Source organism: Silurus aristotelis (genome assembly GCF_946808225.1).
Source record: "Silurus aristotelis genome assembly, chromosome: 5".
NCBI lineage: Eukaryota > Metazoa > Chordata > Actinopteri > Siluriformes > Siluridae > Silurus > Silurus aristotelis.
This window is the reverse complement of record NC_139578.1, coordinates 4,959,194-4,971,968: the sequence shown is the minus strand read 5'-3', so window position 1 is coordinate 4,971,968 and position 12,775 is coordinate 4,959,194. Positions and strand designations below refer to the sequence as shown.

General features: G+C 35.5%; 1 protein-coding gene and 1 long non-coding RNA gene across 2 annotated transcripts in view; one reads left to right on the top strand and one right to left on the bottom strand.

The window, feature by feature from the left end:
- LOC310726363 (uncharacterized protein) overlaps positions 1 to 12,775 on the top strand; it is a 336,210-nt gene that overhangs the window by 221,983 nt on the left and 101,452 nt on the right. The gene's annotated exons all lie outside the window — the stretch shown is intronic.
- LOC310726389 lies at positions 6,670 to 12,095 on the bottom strand. Its single transcript, XR_014533712.1, has 6 exons — positions 11,943 to 12,095; positions 10,649 to 11,711; positions 10,500 to 10,522; positions 10,319 to 10,343; positions 9,775 to 10,158; positions 6,670 to 7,348 (listed from the first exon to the last, which is right to left on the bottom strand). It is a non-coding gene; the product is annotated as an uncharacterized lncRNA (long non-coding RNA).

The following is a 12,775-nucleotide window of genomic DNA, read 5'->3' as shown; positions in this document are numbered from 1 at the left end:
TGATAGAAAATAAAAAGACACAAATTAAAATTCCAAAAGGTAAACATAGGAAACACTTCTTAGGCAGAACTGTACATGCCGCACTATACAGTGCAATCTGTCTCTACCCCCTGACGTCCCAGTCTGTCGGGCCACAGATTTTCATCCACATCACAACAGATAACATCCCTTGCAATACCATTGTGAGGCCATGATTGACAACATGGTCCAAAATAGTGGCTCTAATTTCATCTGAAATGTGTCTATGTCTCTGGCCTCTTCTTCCTCATCCTCGCCCCTTCATTTGTGACATTCAAGGTTCATCTGCACAATTAATCAATTTAAGACACATTTACCAAAAAAGTTTAATAGATCTGTAAAGAAGAAGAGCTTGACAAATTTTGACAACTGGTTTAACAATTTTGCATTCATTGACTTATGCAATGAACTGATGCCTAAATGTTTTGGGGGTTAAAACTATTTACGTGAAACTATTATAATACATTTTGATCAACATGACATAAACAACTGATAATGTAGGAAAAATTCTAATTTAAATCGATTAAATGGTGTACCAAAACATTCGCAATTTGATCGAAGCAACGAGAAATGTTTTTATGATAAGCACAAATGACTAAATGATGTGGAGTTTAAACAAGTAGTTTTGAGAATTTCATTTCTGATTTGAGAAACGCTCCAAAGCAACTGAAAAAAAAAAAGATGGAGGGAAAGAATGAGGTATTGGTAGATTGACAAAGAGGGTGTGAAGAGAAAATGTGGTAGTTGTATTAGAATAGAGAGATGGATGAAGAAAGAATGTGCCATTGGTACTGTAGTTTGATAGAGATGGGGTTGAGCGAGAATGTTGTTGTAGTAGATTGACAGAGAAGAAGTGGAAAGAGATTTTGATAACTGGTAGACAAAGATGGATTGAAAAAAAGAATGTGATAATTGAATATTTATAAAGAGTGTATGGATAAAATTAGTAGTGCGGTAGATTTTTTGAAAGATGGTTGGAGAGAGAATGTAGTAAATGAATAAAGGCAGACTGGTGGTAGGATCAGTAAAGCACCAGTGAGCCATTCTTGTCCTAGCAGTGTACTGTAGAGTTCATTAGGTGACGGTAGATGGGAAAAATCTGGCCCTGCACTTGCCGGTTCTGCTTCTGGGGCTGCTGATGTTCCTATATCTATATCTTGATGGAATTATTAAAGGCAGTTTGAGCGAGAGGGGCTGGATAGAGAATGTGGTAATGGAAGAGTGATAGAGAGTAGGTAGAGGAAGAATGTGGTAAAGGCAGTTTGAGCGAGAGGGGCTGGATAGAGACTGTGGTAATGGAAGAGTGATAGAGAGTAGGTAGAGGAAGAATGTGGTAAAGGCAGTTTGAGCGAGAGGGGCTGGATAGAGACTGTGGTAATGGAAGAGTGATAGAGAGTAGGTAGAGGAAGAATGTGGTAAAGGCAGTTTGAGCGAGAGGGGCTGGATAGAGAATGTGGTAATGGAAGAGTGATAGAGAGTAGGTAGAGGAAGAATGTGGTAAAGGCAGTTTGAGCGAGAGGGGCTGGATAGAGACTGTGGTAATGGTAAATTGCTTGAAAGATGGGAGGAGAAAGAGACTGTGGTAATCATAGATTGATAGATAAAATAGTGGACAGAGAATGTGGTAATGGTTATTTGACAGAGCTGGGGTGGACAAAGAATTTGCCATTGCAGTTTGATAGAGACATGGGCAGAAAGATAAAATGCTACTAGGTAGATTCATAGGGGGGTGCAGAGAGAATGTGCTTATGGTAGATTCATTGGGTGGGGGTGGAGAGGAAACGTGGTAAAGGTAGATAGATAAATTGGTAGAGGGTAATAGGAAAATCTATGCTGTAGTTTGTTAGAGAGATAGGTGGAGAGTAAATATTGTAATGGTAAATTGATAGAAAATAGGAGGAGAGAGAACGGGTAATGTTAGGTTGATAGAGAGGTTCAAAGAGAAAATGTGGTATTGATAGATTGAAACAAGGTGTGGTAAAATGTAAATATAGATAGCTTGAGAGATGTGTTCAGAAAGAATTTGTTAGTGGTAGCTTGATGGAGAGATGGACCAAGAAAGAATGTGCTATTGATACATTGTTATAATGGGGTGGAGAGAAAATGTGGTAATTGTAGATTGAATAAGATGAGGTGGAGAGAGAATCTAATATTGGCATAGATTGCTTAATAGATGGATGGAAAGAGAATTTGGTAATGTATATTAATTAAGGGGGGGTGGTGGTGGAGAGAGAATGGGGTTATAGTAGATTGATAGAAAGGTGTTGGATAGAGTATGTGAAAATTGTAGATTAATAGAGAGAGGGTAGATAAAGAATCTGGTAATGATAAATTGATTTACAGAAGGTGAAGAGGGAATGTGGTAATGGTAAATTGATATAGAAAAAGTGGAGAGAGATTGTGGTATAGTAGATTGATAGAGAGAGGGTGAGGAGAGATTGTGGTAATGGTAGATTGCTAGAGAGATGTGTGGAGAGTGAATGTAATAATAGTAAATTGACAGAATTGGTGGAGAGAGAACAGGAAAGGTAGCTTAATAGAGAGGGGTGAAAAAAGAATATGGTATAGAAAGAATGAAACAGGGTGGAGATAGAACATACTAATTGTAATGGAAGAGTGATAGAGAGGGGATAGATTGCAAATGTGGTAAATGTAGATAGAGATTCATTGAGAAAGAATGTGGTAGTGATGGATGAACAGAAACACGGTGTAGAGAGATTATATATGGTAAATAGGGGTGTAAAAAGAATTTGTGTGGTAGATTGCTAAAAAGATAAGTGGATAGAGTGTGTGGTAATAGTAGATTGATAGAAAGAGGGTAGAGAGAAAATGTGGTAATAGGGAAGGAGCTGGTGAGAGCTGTGTGTACAGTAAGCTGTGTGTATGCAAAAGTAGATTGATGGACAGGTGGGTGAAAAGAATGTATCCTAATTGACAGATAGACAACTTTATTGACATTGCAAGGTACACAGCAACAAAATGCAGTTTAGCATCTACCAAAACTGCAAATATATATAGTAAATGTGCAACAAATAAAGGCTCTGGGCAGTGTAAAAAATTAAATTTAAAATTAAACAAGATGTGTGTAATGTACAATATTTGTAGAGAAATGAGATATATAAATTTACAATAAGAGAAATGTACATTGTATATACAACTGGACAAAAGTTATACATAGTGTATATCCAGATAATATATACATATGTAGAAGATAATGTAGGATATCCTATGAATTTCTATTTCTATTTATTTATAATTATCCAGAAAGGATTCAGGATGTACAGAGTGGAGCAGAACTGCATGATCATTACTGAGAATCAGTAAAGCACCAATAAGCCATGAGTGTCCTGGCAGTGAAGTGTAGAAAAAAAACCTGGCCCTGAAACCGCTGGTTCTGCTGCTGATGCTGGGGCTGGTGAAGTTCCTATATATTCTTCTTTTTGCAGGAGGTTAAACATGTTTTGACTGGGATGTAAGAAGTCCCTGGTGATTTGTGCTTTGAGGAGACATCTGCTGTAGTGAAGGTGTTCAAAGGCTTGCACTTGGGTGCAAGTTGGCGGGTTTGACCACCCTTTACAGAGCTTTCTGTTCACACACTGCAGAGCTGCTATACCAACAGATCCCCTATTTCCCTTATCTCCCTGATTAATCTCAACGCTCTGCCTCTGGATGGAGTTCTCTTCAATTGTAGACCACTCTGTGCAGCTGGGGATATTTCCACATCAACATCCTAACAATCCATTAAGTTAGTGGGCATCTCAATAACTATGAGGATGGTTTTAGACTGTCATTAAGTCTTTCCTTCGAAGCTCATGTAGATAATATTACTAGAATAGAACTTCTAAAATAAAAAAACAATATAATGTAGCGATAATAGTTCATGCTTTTGTTAAATCCAGTTTAGACTATTGTTAACGCTTTACTGTCTGTATGTTCTAGTAAGTGCATAAACAAGCTTCAGATAATCCAAAATCCAAGAGTCCTTACTAGAACCAGAAAATATGACCACATCACCCCGGTCTTATCCACTCTACTGTACATTGACTACCAATTAAATCTCACATTGTTTATAAAATACTACTACTGATGAATAAAGCACTAAATGGACTCGGGCCACAGCACATGGGTGAACTATTGGTACCTTGAATAGTGAAGATGGTAGATGGGTAGCAGGGATTTTTCTTACAAAACTATCTGTGTATATCAGTCTAGGCTGAAATTGTCAGTAGATTTTTCTTATATAAATGAGAGATCATAAATATAGTGTTGAGATGCTGCCATCCCTCCACTCTGACATGTACATAGTGGTGCAGAAGGATGCATTATATCCCAGATGCTCCCTCATATCTGTGTTACTCCCTTTTACGAATGCTGCCATAGCTAGTCTTGCCGGAGCCCCTACTTGCACCCTGATCATACTGCACCTTTACTTTTATGTACCAATAAGGATATTTGAGGATCAACACAGTCTCACGGCATTTTGCAATATAGTCACAAACTTTAATCTATTGATTCGTGTTTATGGACATCCCCCTTTTTTCGTGTCACTCAGCACGGGTAATGCACAATCAGAACGATCATGGGTAATGCTGACAGAAATGCCCAAGGTAATCTTTTTTCCCAATTTTTATCAGAGAATAAGGCAGAAAATATAAGGCTAGGGTAAAGGTTAGCGTTATTCTGTAACAAATGTGTGTGTCTCTAATTAACGCAGTCTCCTTAATAAACCAGGGAATGAATATATTTATATACAGTGGTACCCCGCTTATCGACCTTAATCCGTTCCTTAAAACCGGTCGAAATGCGAAAAGGGCGAAGAGCGAATGTAATTATCCCATAAGAAATAATGGAAAACCAATTAATCTGTTCCCGACCTTCACCGATACCCATTTATTAACAATTTTTGCCCTGTTTTTAGCAGTATTAATACTAAATAAAACAGGTACATAAATAAAACTGTATATAATTGTTATGCAACGTAATGAGCAGAGGCAAAGCCGGAGCACAGTTTGCTTTGGTTTAACGAAAACACAGAGATTTTACACAAAAACACACACACACACACATGGCAGTCCATAGAATCCCGACAAACGAGAGAGAGATATCCGTGGTACGCCCTGGAGGGGCGAGGTCCACGGGCGAACGCACGGGAGGAAAAAGGTACGCTTTTATATTGGAAAGAAAGCGCAGCCATGGAGAGCGCGTGGAGTCCGGGAAAATGTAAGAAACGCATAGGAATACGTGTGACAGGGAAACCACATACACCCATGCACCAAACACCTTCGCAAATTTCGGACGAAAAACTGTTCGAAAAGGTCGATGTCTGAGCCGGTTGATAAGCGGGGTATATATATTGTCCTCGGTGACACAAAAAAGAGGGAAATTCGTGTCTGTGAACACAAATCAATAGATTACATTTCGTGACTATATCACGTAATGCTGTGAGACTGGGCTGTAATGATACATGTTTCTCTCTCCCTCTTTTCACGTTTTATACCCCATCTTTAGTTAGCTTACTTGCAAATGAAAAATTGTATCACTAGTGTGAGTGAATATTGCAACTTTAGCTTAATTTATAGCAAACAAGTATACTTTTATCATTCAGACAAAGTAGTTAACATAGTGTTAGCAAGCTTCCTAACAAATTACTAGCTCATTTATACAATTTAGACACAACACTCAGCAAACTTGCATATTTTTTATAAGTTTGTAATAATTCAGCACAAATATAGACATAAGTTTATTGTGTGTGTGTGTGTGTGTGTGTGTGTGTGTATAGACTTTATTTCTTAAATTCAGTAGCACATGAAACTATACCATTTATGAAATGGTATTATATTTATAATATATATTATAGAATATATATGTGCTTTTTTTTTATAGTTATTGATTAAATGATCTTCAAATAACTCATGACTCTCTGCTCTCCCCTTCAGCCACCGCTCGTAACCTTGGAGTAACTATGGACAATTAACTGTCCTTCTTCTCACATGTCGCTAATGTGGCTCGTTCCTGACGATTTCTTCTCTACAACATCTGAAGGATTCGACCATTTCTGTCCACACAGGCTGCCCAGGTGCTTGTTCAGTCATCTTAAGACTCGACTACTGCAACTCTCCGCTGGCAGGTCTTCCCCTGAACGCTATTCCTCCAATGCAAATGATCCAAAATGCAGCGGCACGACTTGTGTTCAATCTGCCCAAGTTCTCCCACACCACCCCACTGCTGCTCCTTCACTGGCTTCCAGTAGCGGCATGTATCAGATTCAAAACACTGATGCTTGCCTACAAGGCCAAAAATGGACCAGCGCCATCTTACCTCAGAGACCTCATCACATTTTGCACTGTACCATGCTGTCTGAGATCCTCCAGCACTGCTCGACTGGTACCACCTTCTCTCAAAATGAGAGGAAAGTAAACTTCAAGGCTCTTCTCTGTTCTGTCACCGAGGTGGTGGAACGAACTTACCCTAGATGTCCGTACAGCGGAGTCACTGGCTATCTTCAAGCTTAAATTAGCACTTTCCATGTTTGCTTTGTAGGATTTATATTAAGTTTGTAATCTTGCGTACCGATGTACATATACGTCGCTCTGGATAATGGTGTCTGCTAAATGCCACAAATGTAAATGTAAATGTATTAATTTGAATGTGCTTGGAGTAATGCTGAACTTTATTGCTCTTCCTAAAAACTGCACATAAACAGTACATTTAAACAGCAATATCTGATGCTTTTGGTACAAAATGACAAGAAGTGAATCAGTAGACATGTAGACAAATACAAGACAAAAAAGAAACACTTTTTTTTTTTTTTTTTTTTTAAGATTACATGTACACTTCCTGTTGTGACATGTCTGTGTTAGCTTTCTGTTTCCACAAGTCTCAGGTATGTAATCAGTACAATGACAATAAATACATGACTCAGTAAATATAACATATTCAACAATTGCTGTTTTGTACCACATGTAACATTGTCTAGTACAAAAAATCTGTAAAAAAAAAAAAAAACTTAACCCAAATAAATGTTAACATTCATTGTATACATTCATATGAAAAGTATTTTCTGTTTTTCTGTCACGATGTTATTATCCAATGATATTTTTACAATTTACAATACCATACAGCTTTGTTTAAAAGCCCCCACATTAACAGTATTATATTCTTTTTGATGAATTTGTAAAGATACCTTTTGTTGTCATCTGCAACAGCCACTGGTAGATTATAACGCAGACAAGGATAATAGCGAGGGTTGTGAACATCTCGATGCACCAGAATAATCGATGGACCTTCTTTATCACCCAAAGCTCTCAGGTCACCAAATAGACGAAATTTTCTGTCAAGACCAATACATCCGATTTTATAAAGATAAAACAGACATAATATTAAATTACATTTTGCTCCATGCATATGAATTGAGTAAATACTTATATACATGTGATATTTCAGTTTTTATATATATATATATATATATATATATATATATATATATATATAAAAACTGAAATATCACATGTACATAAGTATTTACATAAGTATTTTATAAAGATAAAACAGACATAATATTAAATTACATTTTGCTCCATGCATATGAATTGAGTAAATACTTATATACATGTGATATTTCAGTTTTTATATATATATATATATATATATATATATATATATATATATATATATATATATATATATATATATATATATATATATATAAACTGAAATATCACATGTACATAAGTATTCAGGCCCTTTACTCAATATTCAGTTGAAGGACCTTTACAATTAGAAGGCAATTACAGCCTAGAGTATTTTTTACACACCTGGATTGGGGGATTGTCTGCCATTTTGTCTGGCAAACCCACAAAAAATTTGGTCATGTTGGATGGGAATAGCCACTTTTAGATGTTTAATATGGGTCAAGTCAGTGCTCGATTCAACAGACGGGCTACTATAGCTTAAATTGCTGAATAAGTTAAAGCTGTTAATGATCGATGGGTCAGGACCAACACAATATTAGGCAGGTGATCATAAAGTTATGCCTGATTGCTGTATGTACTGTAAATGTGATATTGCAGGTTTTTTATTTAAATATTTTAAATACATTTTTAGAATTCCGTATTCATTTCGTCATTGTGGGTTGCTGAGTGAACATTATTGGGGGGGAAAAATATAATTTGAACGATTATAATATCAGGCTGCAACATAAGATATTGAAAAAAATAAATGAGGTCTCAATACTTTCTGAATGCACTGTATATACAAAACTTAGGGTTTTTTTTTTTTTTTTTTTTACAAATTGTTGAGCTGCCTGTTCATACCAAGCCTTTTGCTTCATTTTTTCTTTTCTAGTTTCTTGAACTTTTTTCTTGTTCACATTCACATTATTTGCATTCTTGTTTCACCTTGTGTAAGTTGTTTGGTGATTGCCCATTTATTGATTATGATTTTAAATTTGGTTATTTAACTTATGTTTGATTAGTAAGGTTGGAGACAAAGAAGAATAAATGTCTCCAGCAGAACCTCCTCCAGGGGTTGATGAAAAAGACTTCTCTAAAAAGCTTAGTCAAGAGGCTCAGCTTTTAGCAGGATTTAGTATTGAGAGATCCACAGATAGTCCAAAAGAGTTGGACTATCTGTGAATGGGTCTAGAAGTGGTCTTGTAGGTATTGCAGGAAGAGTGCCTTGGGGATGACATATTAGAGATAAATATTAGATTAGAAAATCATTTTTGATTTTTCTCATGCGTCCTAGTAACCAAAGCCCCTGTGATTAGTCAGGGTGTGTATACCCCTTTCTGTCAATTTAATTTTCACAAATTTTTGCTTTTGTTTAGCCGTCTGCTCATACCAAACATTTTGTTGCACGTTTGATTTCCTAGTTTCTTCTTATTTTGTTATTCACCATAACTTTCATGTTTTTTGGTTCATGTAGGTTGTTTACAGATTTTTCCAACCTCTTTTGGATTTAGATTTGAGTGCTCATTTTATCAATAACTTTCTGCTATCTTCTTTTGCATTCTCATGCTTATATTAAATGACATGCAGCTACTCATCTCTTATACAACCATGTCAAAGGTTTATCCTGTTTTTTATTTAATAGAGGTACTATATTCTCAAAGAGCAAAGAAACCAACTAAAGAGATTGCTGAAATCTGGAAAGAGCAAACATAAAGTTTTATAAAACATAAAGGACCTACACGTACAAGAATGACAACTTTTTCCATTCTATGGATTTTCTTTTTTTGCTTGACCACAAAGAAATATTTTAGGATGACAATGACAAGATTTTATCAGGCTTAAATAAAATGAAAATAAAATAGATGAAAAAGCATAAGAGAGCATTTTCACACATAAATTGGCCACCAGAAAGTCCTGAAATGAACCCTACTGAAAGTCTTTGGGACTTTTAAATGTTTGTAATGTTCCAATCCTCAAAACATGATGTTGGCCAAAAAATTAATGCACCTCTGAATGTATATTAATGTTGTGATGGAATGCACTTAAAATGCACACTGTAAACGTGCAATTAAATATTAAAGTGACTTTACTTGGCCAGGCTGTGTATTTGTTCTTATTGTAACTACTAAGTTAGTAAGTTACTACCTTTATTATTTAAACTATTGTGGAATTATTAAAGTGTTTTTCTGCCACCACATCCATAATATAACTATTATTAGAATACTACAGTATTTTGTTTATTCCATTATATCAATGCTGATGTGACTTTTTTTAAATAATGTAATGCAATTATTCTTACACTTACCCCAGTGTTTTTTTATATATGGGATGGTCCTCAGGGGTTTCCTGATGATAATCGACTTTAGCACATACCAGTTTATCAATAATTGGGAAATGTTCTTTTATATTGCTATAACGATCGCGTTTGTAAGAATCATCCAGCTGTTTAATCCAAAGAGCTCTAGCATAAGTGTACTTTCCATTATTTAAAGTATCCATTAGAACTTTAAAAAAGTCATTGGATACTAGTAGAGCTCTTATATGTAAATGTTTAATAGAAAGTATATGAAATAAAGCCAGTAATGAGTCTGGCACACACGTGTTGATAAACTGGTATAAGCCTGAAGCCTCTTTCATGTAGGAACGATGATCACCGATGATCATCATCAGCAAAGTTGGTGATACCGAACTAACAAATGCAAAATTACAAGATATTAATAGCATCATGTTATTTTATTTATATATTTTTTTATATACATTTATATTTATTTATTTGCATCTACATTTGTTTATTTATTAGTGAAGACTAAAAATGGTCTCCAGTAATATCATAATATTTAAATACTTACTTTGGAGGCTTCTTCCATTTTGTAACTAAATTGGATTTAAAATGGAAAGAAATTGAGAAACACAGAAAGAAAACACACAAAACGAACTGTTAACATTTGTTTGTATTCTGTACATAGTCATTCATCAAAATCATAAACATAAAAACATTTAAAGGATAAAACAAAATAAAGGGTGCTTTACCAAAACCATTCCATGGGCAGCACCTGGAAAATATTTAAAAGCATTGATAAGCATAATGTGATTTATGTATATTTTATAACCAAACAATCAAATTAAACAGCGGATGAATAAGATATGAAGAGCATGCTACGATTTAATTAAGACTTTACCTTTTAATAGGCACATCCTTTATGACTGGAGCTAAAGAAAGAGGAAAAAGAAAATGTTAGAAGTATCCACATAAAGCCTCTTTTATTAATAATATATTATTGTATAAGGTTATATTTAGACTGTCCCCTTTGCCTATTTTTTAAAAATTAATATGTCTGCTTGGTGGTCTAGTGGTTAGGATGGGCGCTCTCACCGCTGCGGCCCGGGTTCAATCCCCGTTCAGGGAACCAACCCCAGCCATTAGGGTTTCACAAGCCTTAGTGCTGGTCCCAAGCCCAGATAAATGGGGAGGGTTGCGTTAGGAAGGGCATCCAGCGTAAAAACATGTGCCAAATCAAACATGCGGATGATCTGCTGTGGCGAACCCTAACAGGAGAAGCTGCAAGAAAGTATGTCTGCTTTTGTCCTAAAGACTCTATAGTATTTAAAGACTCACTGATTTTCTTTGCAGTAAGTACAGTTACCAACTGCAGTTATGCAAGGAAAACTTTTTAATCCCCTGTTCACTTAGGGCTGATTTAGACTTTTGAAAGTATTGTGAAAGCATTGTGTATGTGCAACACTCACACAGGGTGAGATATATATAAATTGAACATATCATGAGTGTCCTATAGGGACATATGGGCTGAATCTGTATTTAGAAGTATGAACGGCCTGGATTTTTGAAAGTTTTTTGAAACTTCATTATTTGTATAAAAATATTGCCTCTCCACAACTATAAATCATAAATATAATTTTGTATATTTTTGTTTAGCTATTGAGTTTGTCTTTATTGGTAGTGAGTCAGAAGAAAAGGAGAGAAAAGTATTTGATACAAGAAGGATTAAACCGGCATCGCAACCTCAACATGCTGTTTTGTGCTAACATACTAAGACTTGCCTGCTGGCTGCGTTTTTAGAAACAGACTTTTCATATGTACCTATAAAACATATTTTGAACAAGATTAGCCCTAAAGGGATTTGTGTCTAGAGGGTATTGTTAGTTTTACTTCACCTTTTCTTTTCATTGCTCTTCTTTTCATTTCCTTTTCTTCCATTTCTTATTTCAGTTGAGAAAGTCACACTAGACATTGCAAAATAAAAAACATTTAATATATTTTACAGGAAATTTTACAAGAATCTAAATGTGGGGTATGAAACAATCAATCAGTGTGTGAACAACCCAACTACAATTATAAATACGGTTCTTTCAAATTACAATTAAAAGTTTACTTTAACTGCCTAAAATCAAAGTTAAAACTAAAATAGACCTAAGGATGTCCATATTCTAAGAATAGCATACGTTTTACTGTACCTTTTGTCTTTTTTCACGTTGAAGGCCTTTATTGTTTTTTTCTCCTATTTCGCTCTAAGATGGCGCTTCATTTGCCAACAAGGAAATGGCGGCGCCCACGCAGAAACCACACTATATAAACTGGTAGGACCACACGTGACACGACAGGAAATGACAGCACACTTTTAAGTGGTGCTTGATGGTGTTTCAATATCACTGAAAGTATGAAACAAGGTTTGGTTTAAGGGTGTTTCTCTAAACCACTTGGATAAAAATGTTTGCCAAAAACTATGAATTTGAAGGTAAATATTGTAAATATTGAAATTTATAGGAAGTAACTAACAGTTAATTTCATCATTAATGAAGTTTTGTTTTGTCCTCATCAACATAATTGAGAAATTTTTGCAATCCTCAGCAGATAGTCCAAACTATGAATGAACTGAATAAACACTATTCGTTCTTTGCAGAGAACTTTTATTAATATCTAATATTAATAAATTAATATTTTGTGTGGAGCGACGTCCTCAGCGGAGCAAGGGGTGGAGTGACGTCTTCCGAGGGGCAGAGAGGGTAAAAAATGAGAATGTGAATAGACCAGGGCTAACAAGATGCAGGTGGAAACATTAAGGGCTGAGAGGAAGTGGTGGCAGGAAAGAATTAAGAAAAGACAAAATAGCGACATAAATTTAGGAAATAACCTAAAAAACACAGAGAAGAAAAAAAACCTTACTGAAAACCTTAAACAAGAGCCCCCAAAGTTGGCAGGCTTTGCTTGAGCATCCTCATAGAAAATCTATTCATTATTAGAGGATTTACTGTGTAGCACAGTCATAAAACTGCTATAGAGCCGTTTA